Below are 11,044 nucleotides of genomic sequence, written 5' to 3'. Positions count from 1 at the left end.
GCCCAACCCTCATTAGAGCATGACTTACCACTTTGGTTGGAGGAAGGAGAAGAGGATGAGGTGTACTCAGCACCTTTGTGCACCCTAGACACCACTAGGGGAGACCCCCCAACCGAGGATGATTTGATTGAGACCTTGATCCAGAATCCACCTCCCAGTGCACTGTCCTTAGAGGAATTGGTGGAGGATGCCCAAGCCAGCACCTTAGTGGACCTTTGTGCGACCAACCCTGTCACTCCCAGAGTCAAAAATGTGGAGTTCGGCCCTGAGAGAACGTTAAAGATCAGCTCCTCCCTATCTCCTTCCCAGGAAAAGGAGCTGTGTAGTTTGTTGGCAAGTCATCTAGATGCTTTTGCTTGGAGCTATAAGGAGATGAAAGGAGTCCATCCTTCGGTCTGTACCCATCACATCTACATCAAAGAGGATTGTAAACCGGTTAGGCAACCCCAGAGGAGAATGAATCCAGCCCTTAAGGACATCGTCAAGGAAGAATTGCAAAAACTGTTGGATGTCGGATTCATTTACCCCATCTCAGATAGCGAATGGGTGTCCCCTCTGGTGTTGGTTCCCAAGAAAAATGGGAAGTGGAGAATCTGTGTGGACTACCGAGAACTGAACAAAGCTACCAAGAAAGACCATTTTCCTCTACCTTTCATAGATCAAGTGTTGGATGGACTGGCAGGAAAGAATTTTTTCTCTTTCCTAGATGGGTTTAGCGGGTACAACCAAATCCAAATCAGCCCGGAAGACCAAGATAAGACCACCTTCACTTGTCCTTGGGGTACCTTTGCCTACCGAGTTCTTCCCTTTGGGCTATGCAATGCTCCTGCTACCTTCCAAAGAGCCGTCTTGAGCATCTTTTCTGAGCTGGTCCATGATGCGGTGGAAATCTATATGGATGACTTCACTCCTTATGGGTCCAACTTCCAAGAAGCATTGTCCAATCTGGGAAAAGTCCTAACCAAATGCATTGAGATGAACCTGTCCCTCAATCCTGAAAAATGTGAATTCTTGATGACTGAAGGGACCGTGCTAGGCCATACCATTTCTTGCCAAGGGTTACAGGTGGATCCTAACAAAATTGCTCTCATCAAGAAGGTTCCACCTCCTCAAAAGGTAAGGGATGTTCGGAGTTTCTTAGGATTAGCAGGGTATTACAGGAGATTCATTAAAGACTTCAGCAAGCTAGCCTCGCCGTTGTTTGGCCTGTTGGCAAAAGATGTGGAGTTTAAATGGACTGACGATTGTTAGAGGGCTCTGAATGAATTAAAGGACAAGTTGGTGTCTGCCCCAATCTTGAGAGGTCCAAACTGGGCCCTACCTTTCCACATCCACACTGATGCCTCGAACAAAGCCATAGGGGCAGCCTTAGGACAAGTTGAACAAAAATTTACGTATGCCATTTACTTTGTTAGCAAAAACTTATCCAAAGCATAACTGAATTACACTGTAACTGAGAAAGAATTCTTGGCTGTGGTCCATGCACTGAACAAGTTCCGACATTATATCACTGGCTATCAAACATTTGTACATACTGATCATGCTGCAATTAGATATTTAATGAATAAACCAGATGTGAATGCTCGTATAATTAGATGGTTACTTTTGTTGCAGCAGTTTGATTTGACTATCGTTGACAAACCAGGTAAAGAAAATGTTGTTGCTGACTTTTTATCTAGATTGGATTTATCTGCAGATGAGGATGGAACAGTGGATGACCAGATGCCCGATGAACATCTGTTTGCTATGTCAGTACTCTCTCCATGGTTTGCTGATATAGCAAACTACCTTGTTTCAGCACAGTTCCCTCCGCACCTATCCTCAAGAGAGAAGAGCAGAATCATCAGAAAAAGTGCCTCATTCATGTGGATCGGGGGCAACCTGTTCAAGCTTGGCCCTGATCAGATCTTAAGGCGTTGTGTAAGGGAGGAGGAAGTCTTTGATATCCTCCTCACCTGTCATGATGGGCCTTGTGGAGGACATTTTGCAGCAAAGAGGACTGCCTTCAAAATCCTGCAGGCAGGCTACTATTGGCCCACACTTCATCAAGAAGTCAGAAGGTATATCAGCCAATGTGACCGATGCCAAAGAATGGGGAAACCGACTCAAAGGGATGAGATGCCTCTCCAACCTCAAGTGACTCTTGAGCCATTTGAGAAGTGGGGTATGGATTTTGTGGGTCCAATCAACCCTCCTTCGAGGCAAAGGTCTTACATCATTGTGTGCACCGACTACCTGACAAAGTGGGCAGAAACTAAGGCAATCAAAGCAGCGACAGAAGAAAAGGTGGCTGAGTTCTTAAGAGAAAACATCTTCTACAAATTTGGCTACCCAGGAGAGCTAGTCACCAATCAAGGAAGCTAGTTCACATCCAACTTAATTGAAGACCTACTAGCTCATCACAAAATCAAGCATAGGACTTCCACCCCCTATCATCCTCAGGCAAATGGGCAAGTGGAAGTCACCAATAGAGCATTGGAAGGGATTTTGACTAAGGTGGTGAGCAGCAGTAGGAAAGATTGGGCAGATCGCCTGGTTGAGGCCACATGGGCTTACAACACCACTTGGAAGACCACAACCGGCTTCACACCTTATGAGCTGGTCTATGGAAAGAGAGCTTTGCTGTCAATTGAATTTGAATACAACACTTTGAGGATGGCACCTCAGCTGGACCTAGATCTCAGCCATGCCCAACAAGAAAGGTTATTGCAGCTGAACGGATTGGACGAGCACCGAATGCAGGCCCTCCTTCACTCAAAAGTGGTTCAACTTCAGAGAAAGGTGTGGCATGACCAACACCTCAATGACAAGCAATTTTAGCCAGGAGATTGGGCGCTGTTGTATGATTCCAGGCATAAAGATTTCAAGGGGAAGCTGAGAACCAGATGGCTGGGACCATATGCAGTGGAAAAATGTCATGACAATGGATCTGTTCTTATTCGGACCATTGATGAGGAGGCCATCCCCATGCTTGTCAATGGGCATCGACTGAAGATCTACAGGAAACCTCTCTCAAGACAAGAGTTCATCAAAACTGTGGAGAAATCAGTGTTGGTCATAGAGAAGGGTTCTGCCTCTGTTTTGGGCATACCCTGAAAGATCTTAAAAATAAAAAAATAAAAAAAATAAATAAATAAAGATCCTTGGGTGAAAACCTTTCTGAGGCTCCCAAGGCAGATGGTAGGGGTGAAAACCTCATTGAGGCGCCCCTGCTGTCTTTCAAAAAAAAAGGGAAGAAAGAGATTTGAAAAGATCCTTGAGTGAAAACCTCTCTGAGGTGCTTAAGGCAGATGGCAAGGGTGAAAACCTCATTGAGGCGCCCCTGCAGTCTTTCAAAAAAAAAAAAAAAAAAAGAAATAAAAAGAAAAAATAATAAGCAAAAAAAAAACAGGGACAGCAAGTTCACAATGTGGCAATGCATGCAGGTTGCAGGTATTCTATGAAGGAGAGGAGGTCTCTCAACTCAAATTCAAGGGTCCTTATCATGCTACCAGGTGACCTCACCAGCACCTCCTCCGAAAACACTCATCTTCTCCAAGGTATGGGCACGATTTCATCACAGCTTAGTCTTCTACAGGAAGCTGCAGACTTTCTACAGGAAGTTCTGTATTTCTACAAGAAACTTCCTGTAGAAGTTTTGGACGGCCCAGAACTAATTGTGTGGGGAGATCTAGCGACCAAGGTTCGACATGGAGGCATGCAAGCTACTATTTTCTCCATCACACACCGCTGTCACCTCCTTCTACCACCCCAGTTGACATGCAATAAAAGTACCTGCACAATCAAAACAGATCATTGAATTATCAAGAGGAAGCGATTCTTAAATGAAAAAAGATGTCGAGATGCCATGCAATACCCATCACAGCTATCCAAGGGCCCTGCGAGCGTGATCGTGATGCCACTGTCTTCAACGTTCAGTATGCACCCGAGGAGGAAAAACTGCTACAGGACATCCTGCAGGAATCCCGTAGCAGTTAAGCCAACTAGAGTGTACACCATTCAATCGCCTGCAACATGCAATAATAACGCGGGCACATGCAGCCGAGTCACAAGCTTCATCATCAGCAGCCTGCGAAGAGGAACCTCCGGGCCTGTGCAATTAAGCAGCAGCAAGCAAATCTAGTCATCGTCGTCCTGAAGCCTGGAAAATCATGTCGCGGCCGCACAGGTAAGTGCCTCGCCCTTTCTTTCGTCGAATTACATGAATACTACTTTGAAATGTTTGCAAGTATGAAATGAATGGGTTGAGCGGTCGTATGGCCATTCGACTGGCCACGTCGACCAGTCAGATGGTCCAATCGGACGTGTAAAAGGTGGTCGTGGCAAGAAGAACGGGTAGTGGACACGTGAGATCCATCCAGTCGGGGAGAAGCGCGTTTTAACAGAAATGACGGCGGCGGATCTGCGGAGAATGATGCAGCAGTCAGGGAACTTGCAGTAGAATGATTAAGTGACGTCGTCCAACGGTCCGGAAGGGACAGCTCACCCCCGCACCACGGATTCCGCCGGATTCAAATCTATCGGCTAGATTGCCACCCCACGCATTTATCATCAGTCGTTTAGAAGTCGAGTGAGCATCCGGATTCCTCTGAAGCTCGACACTCCAAGTCTTTGGCCGTTCGAACGTCTGATACCAGCACAGAGGGCGTAGAACCACTGCAGTGTTCTCCAGAACCCGTGCGCTGCTTCTACAGGAAGCTCACTGCCACGAGGAAAATTGGGCTCTTCACGTCAAAGGTGGAGAATTAAAAAGGTAAGCCTGAACCTTGCCTCCCATGCAATTGGTTTCGAGGGTGGCAGATTCGACGTTCTATAGTCTGCTCATAAAAGAATTGCAAGTGTTGTCTGCCGTTTTCATGAATTGTCGTCGAGGTGTATGTAAGGTTTCCTACAGGATATGATTTGTAATTAAGCTCTGTTAAGGCTCATCTGGAGATAGTCTTCGCGAATTGTATGCGTGGCAGAGGTGTAATTCTACGCTCTGTCCCAAAAGGCTAGTTTTTTGCATCCGCCACCTCCAGCCAACGTAGCAGTTTTTCACCATGCCAAGTGGGTTCATCAAAAAGAAACCAACCGACTCCAAGAAACTAAGAGAGAACCCTGAGGTGGTAGAGCTGTTCACTCGCACGCAATGGATGTCGTTCTGCGACAAATTGCAAGGGTATGATGATGAGGTGGCAGAGGAGTTCTTGCGGGCTCTGAAGCCAAAATCAAAGACATTAGCCACCGTCAATTTCAGGGGTTTGAGTCTCAGACTCACCCCACAGTTCATCAGCCGAGTTACCGAGCTCCCAATGGGGGTACCATGGGACAAAGAAGAGAGGAAATTAGGCCAAAAGGCTAAGAAGGAATTCTTTCCACCAGAGGAGCAGTTCTCAGAAGATAAGAACGAGGTTCGCAGGACTAGCTTACTGCCACTTTGGAGCGAAGTCAGCCTCCAAATTATGAAATACATCACCTGCGAAGGTCAGTTTAGCATTGTGTATGGGTACCATTTTCGGCTACTCACAGAATTAAGGCATCAGATGGACCTACCTGCAGAGAACAAATTAAGTATCCCCTACTTTCTACTGCAGTCTATGACTGAATGTGCCACCAAATTGAGAGAAGGCACACCAGACCAGGTAGCTCATCACGGGCTCATTAAGCTCCTCGTGGAGGATGCACTCCACACATACAAAGTCCCTCTCTCATGGGAAGCCTTCTGAAATTTGACTAAGGATGGCGATATAAAAATGTTGACTGAAGAGCTTGGTTCCTCCAGCAGCGAGGAGAAGGAGTCAGTACCCGCAGGGAAGAAAGAAAAAGGCCAGAGACCCACGGCCAAAGCATCGAAGACAGAGCCAAAGGAGACACAAGAGAAAAAGGGTGCCAAAGAGAAGGATGACACACCCATATTAACGCCCAGAGAGAAAAGATTACAAAATAGGGTGGACAGGACTGAGCCAGTCCACGTCAGTAAGGGCACCTCGACAGCAGCCTCGACCAAGTCAAAAAGTAAAACACACTCAGCAAAACAAACTAAAACGATGCCACCTGTTCCTACAGGAAAACCAAAACCGGCTTCTACAGGAAGCCAAAAATCAGCTGAAAAAGGGCCTTCTACAGGAAGCCCTGAGAAAAGAAAACCCAAGGAAAAGAAAGCCGACGTTCTTGCAAGGGAGGCAACAGCCGTGCTGGCCGCCCTCAGTACACCTCCTAAGCCAAAGGAAAAGAGAAAGAGGGAGGCCCCTCTATATTTTAAAGCTAGGAGAAGTGTGAGAATAAAAACGGGCAAGCCACAGCCTCCATCCAGCAGCCCAATCACTATTGAGGATGCCCCTACTTCGCCCAGGGAGAGGTCCCCCTCAAAGATATCAGTCACCTATGAGAGGGGGAGCCCGAAAACAACCACTTAGAAAGAGAGGTTGGACCAATTGGCCTCAAAAGCCCGGCTACAGGATGCTGAGGCTGCTCTATAGGAAACCTTAGCCTGGCTTAAGGAGACAGAGAGAATGGAAGGAGAAGCACCCTCATCACCACCGAGGGAGGACGAAGTAGAGCCACCAAGAGAAGAAGAGAAAGAGCATATTCCGGAGCCTAGCCCTCAGCCAAGTCTGAGCTCATACTATAACTTCTTAGAAGCTGGCAAAATTATACCACAGAAATTCATTGTGCCACTGTTCTTTGCATTGGAGGAAGAGAGAGTACGAACACACACGTGGATGAAAATAGCCGAATCAAAAGGTGTGGCGGACATAGGCCCCTTGGAGGAGCAACTCAAGGAGGCAAGAAGGGAATTAGCTATGGCTAAACACGTGGCAAATTTCCAACGGGTGTTCCTACAGGAAGAAAACGAAAAACTTAGACTGTAGCTACAGGAGCTGAGGAGAGGAACAGGCACATCCTCATGGGACATCACAGCAGAACAGCAAGGCAGAAAGGAACTGCAAATCGGCCTTGGGGAGCCAACCACTCATCTACAGGAAACAGAGCTGCAAGCACAAATTGAGGTGCAAGCTCTCAAACAACAGCTGCAGCAGAAAGAGGCACAATTGGCCTGCATGGCCAGTTGGGCCATGGATGCCATACAATGCAGACAGCCGGCCAAATCCTATGGCCTGTACCTGAGAGACCAATGGCTACAATTTCAAATCAATACCTTGGCGCAAAGGGGTATCTCTCAGCTCCAAGACCCACAGCAGTTCACTGAATTATGCAATACCAGTTCATCAGAGGATAAGGCCAAACTATCGGAGTTCTACCTCCATAATTTGGCCCTTCCTAATGTGACTTCATGGGATCCCAACACGGTCTTAGGGGATATGCAGTTAATGGCATTTGCCTCATGGTTGAACCATGAAGACAAAAGAGCAGCAGAAGCCAAAGCGGTCATGAACCGAGAGCTGAATGAGCCATTACTAATTAGAGCAGAACCAGGGGATCCAACTGCATTAATATCAGCACACCAACACTTATCCACCGACCCTCAAGCTTCATTGAAATATATGGATCAGCAGGCCCAGGCCATAGCGCATTTCGAGGATATGGAGAGACTGTTAGGAGACAACTGTGTTCAAGCTTGCACCCGCCGATGGAATACATTGGCCCACAGTCTAAAAATCAGAGAATATCATACTCCAACTCGAATGAGGGAAGCTCTAGTACGGGTGCCCCTCTATAAGAAATCTATGCAGAACCTCCAGGCCAGCTGGATTGGCCTCAAGCTAAGCCCACCTCTGCTGTTAGGATTGATGGAAGGCAGCACAGAGAAAGATGAGCATGAACAGTGGGAAGAGGTGGAAAGAAAGGCTGGGTTCCATGTCAGTAAGGAGGACACTACTGCAGAAGCTTGGGATGTGAGGGTGGCAGTAAAGGCAATGAAGGACGAGGAGCTGGATTAGCTGCTCAAGGATGAGCAATCACTTTAGCTGGGGGGTGATGATGAGCCCCAAATTTGGTAACATTTTGGGCTCATTTGGCCTAACTACCCTTGCTCAACCCTTCATTTTTCATAACTTATGCATCATTTTTTAGTATATTCATGTCATTTGTACGAATGAGGGCAGTCACTATTCCTAGGTGGCTAACACATGTTTATTTCAGGTTTTTTGGCATTTAATGGAGCAAAACCACGCAGATGAGGGCTAGGAGACAGCCAAGATGGGATTGAGGTTTTGTAGGAAGGTTGTCCACAGCATTGAATGGCCTTCCTCGTGATCTCCACCCCCAACTCCGAGCTCCAACAGCCACCACCACCGAGCTAGAAGGCAGCCAAACGGATTTTGAGGAAGCAGCAGATTACTCTTAGTTTGGTCAGCCAAACCCCACTAATTTAGGAGGCCAGCTTGGCCCTCGTAATGTATAAATGATGGGGTTGTAGCCTTCGATGGGGACTTTTGAAACTTTGTTGCATATTCTGAACTACGAGCTGATAGCTCTGTTTTGCTCTTTGTAAGCCATTTTTGGCATGTTATTTGACTTATGACTATTATCTTTTAATGAAAAGCAGGCAGATTTGAGTTCAGTTCTGAGTTCTTAGAGGAGCCATAGCTCTCGGGGTTGGGCCCAACCTGAGAGCAATAGGCCTCCTTCCTTTGTATTGTTACCTTTCTTACAGCATTGTATTTCTTTTCCTTTACATGCATTTGGAAACACAGTTTGCTGAGTTGAATTTCTTGGTGTGGTTAAGTAGATTAGTTTTATGAACAAAGTTGCTTTTAGTAGTTTAGATTAGAGTAAGGAGATTGGAGTTAATCAGAGTTCCAAAAAAGGTTGACTGCACACTCACTTCCACCTCTGTTTAGGGACTGGAATTACAGACCGTGCCACCCACCAAAAACATTGTTTTACATGTTCATGCAAGCTTTGATGCAATGTTCTCGTTTGTAGCAGCATCCATGCGTTCAGATCTTGTGGAATGAATCTTTGCTTCAGTACCATGCAAGAGTTTCCTTACAAAATCACGTTGTTGTTCTGTGGTTTCATAAAAACAGTTAGAATAGGTTGATGAAATTTCGGTTATGTGCAAGACATGGATGATTTGTTTCATTTACACTGTGCAGTCCTACTCCCTCACTCTCTTATCCTTCTAAGTCGTGCCTAGGCCATCCACTCATCTCTCAGTTAGACCACTTGCCTCCTAACTCTTCTATCACCCACGTGACTCTACCTTTTCGGCCTTCCATTTCCTCTAACCTCCTCTAGACCAACCAGCTTTGCACACCCCCCTCTTCATCTCATCTCTCTGTCCATAAGCCATCACAAGCTCCCATCCTACCTCCCTGTCCATCCATATAGCCTCTTCCACTCATCCATCACCCAAAAATCCTATTGCAAGACATCCTGTAGGAATTACTGAACTTCTTGTAGAAATTCTGAACATCCTGTAGAACCCCTGCAGACTTCCTGTAGGAGCTTGTAAACACGGTTGCCAGGCATCTAAACTTTATGAACTTCTCTGAAAGGATGTTAGGGATTCCTTAGACCCTCTCTAAGCCTTCCTGACCTTTTCCAAGCATTTCCCTCCTTGATCTATCCCTGCACAGTCAAGACCCAGTTAGAAGCACACACATAATAATTCCAACAACTTGAACAAAAATACAAAAATATGCTTTCTGTAGATCAAAGTAGTCTAGACACATGCATCTCACCTTCCTAGAAGTAATGGCACCTCTTTCAGTAGTTTTCATTCCCACCTTTGCATCAGTAGGACTAGCTGGTAGAATTAGGGTTTGCTAGGGTTTTCATTTCTTGTTGGCTTTCAGTTCCTTCCTACAGTAGGTTAATTTCCTTTGAGATAGCTTTCGTTCATCGGTTAAAAAGCTTCTTCTGAGAACTCATAGAAGTTGGCTTGAGCCCTAGCGGACTTGTGCCAGCTGACCAAGTGACAGCTGCGACAAGAGCTAGTACTTGTGCATACAGCACCGTCACTTCCAAGTTTGTTACGAACTATCAGGTTGATAAAATTAGAGAAGGAAGCTCCAGGAGTTGTAGCATTATTACTACAATACTGGAGCCCACCAATTTCATTAACTCTAAATCTACTGCAGAACTGAAGGAACGTGACATGCTAGACAGAAAATCATGTGCAATAGATTTTAACAAAATGATTGTCAAAAATATCTACAAGAATATTGCTAAGAAGAAGATTAATGAGATGAAGGAAGCAATTTCCAAGTTCAATATCCTGTTTGATAAAAGAGTCAGAGTTGGACTTCCTTCTTGCTGGGATCTACAAGGAAACTTGATGCCATCAAAGACATATGAGACTTTGCTAGTTGAGGCAAAGAGCAAAGTGGATAACACTCATGAAAATACAGGGGTATTAAAGGGAGCCACCATTGTAAACGACCTTAACAAAGATTTTAAGCTTCTCTAGATGGTGAAGACTTTGTTTACAGATAAGCCTACTTATAGTAGGATTACATGTTGCAAAATAGCACTTGACAAGTTAGAGGAAGCCCCAAAGTCAAATGTACCATTATGGAGAAAGTGCAAGGAATGGATGATAGAGTAGACCAAGGATACATCAGCAAGACCTTATACTCAAGCCACAGATTCAAACAACGATCAGCAATCACCAATCATACTTTAAAATCGGTTAATTCTTGTTATCTTATTTCTTTAGGAAAATGAGGTGTCTTTTACCCTATAATGTAATATTCTGTAATGACTTTTACTTTAGACAGTTAGAAGATAGTTAAGCAGTTTGTCAGTTTTGGTAGTTACCAACTGCCTAAATGTTGAAGAACCTGGAGACTATGCTATTGTATTCTTGATAAATTGATGATTAATGAAAGAATCATGAGTTTTCCACACATTTTTGGGTATAATTTTGTAATTTCTCTATTATGTGTCATCATGTTTCTTCCTTTCTTTAAATATGGTAATGAAGTTGCAGGTCTTTGTTTACTGATGTGAATGAAGTTAAAATTCCTTAAAAGAGCACTCCTATATTTAAAGTTCCTACCTCTATATTTCTTCTGAGTTACAGATAGTATTTCTTGTCAAACGTAGCATATTATCTTTAACTTCCCAAGGCATTCTTCACACAGCATTTATA

Source organism: Pinus tabuliformis, chromosome 2_2 (assembly GCF_031772625.1).
Source record: "Pinus tabuliformis cultivar Carrire ecotype Pingquan chromosome 2_2, CPIR1, whole genome shotgun sequence".
Taxonomy (NCBI): Eukaryota; Viridiplantae; Streptophyta; class Pinopsida; order Pinales; family Pinaceae; genus Pinus; species Pinus tabuliformis.
This window is presented reverse-complemented; position numbering follows the sequence as displayed.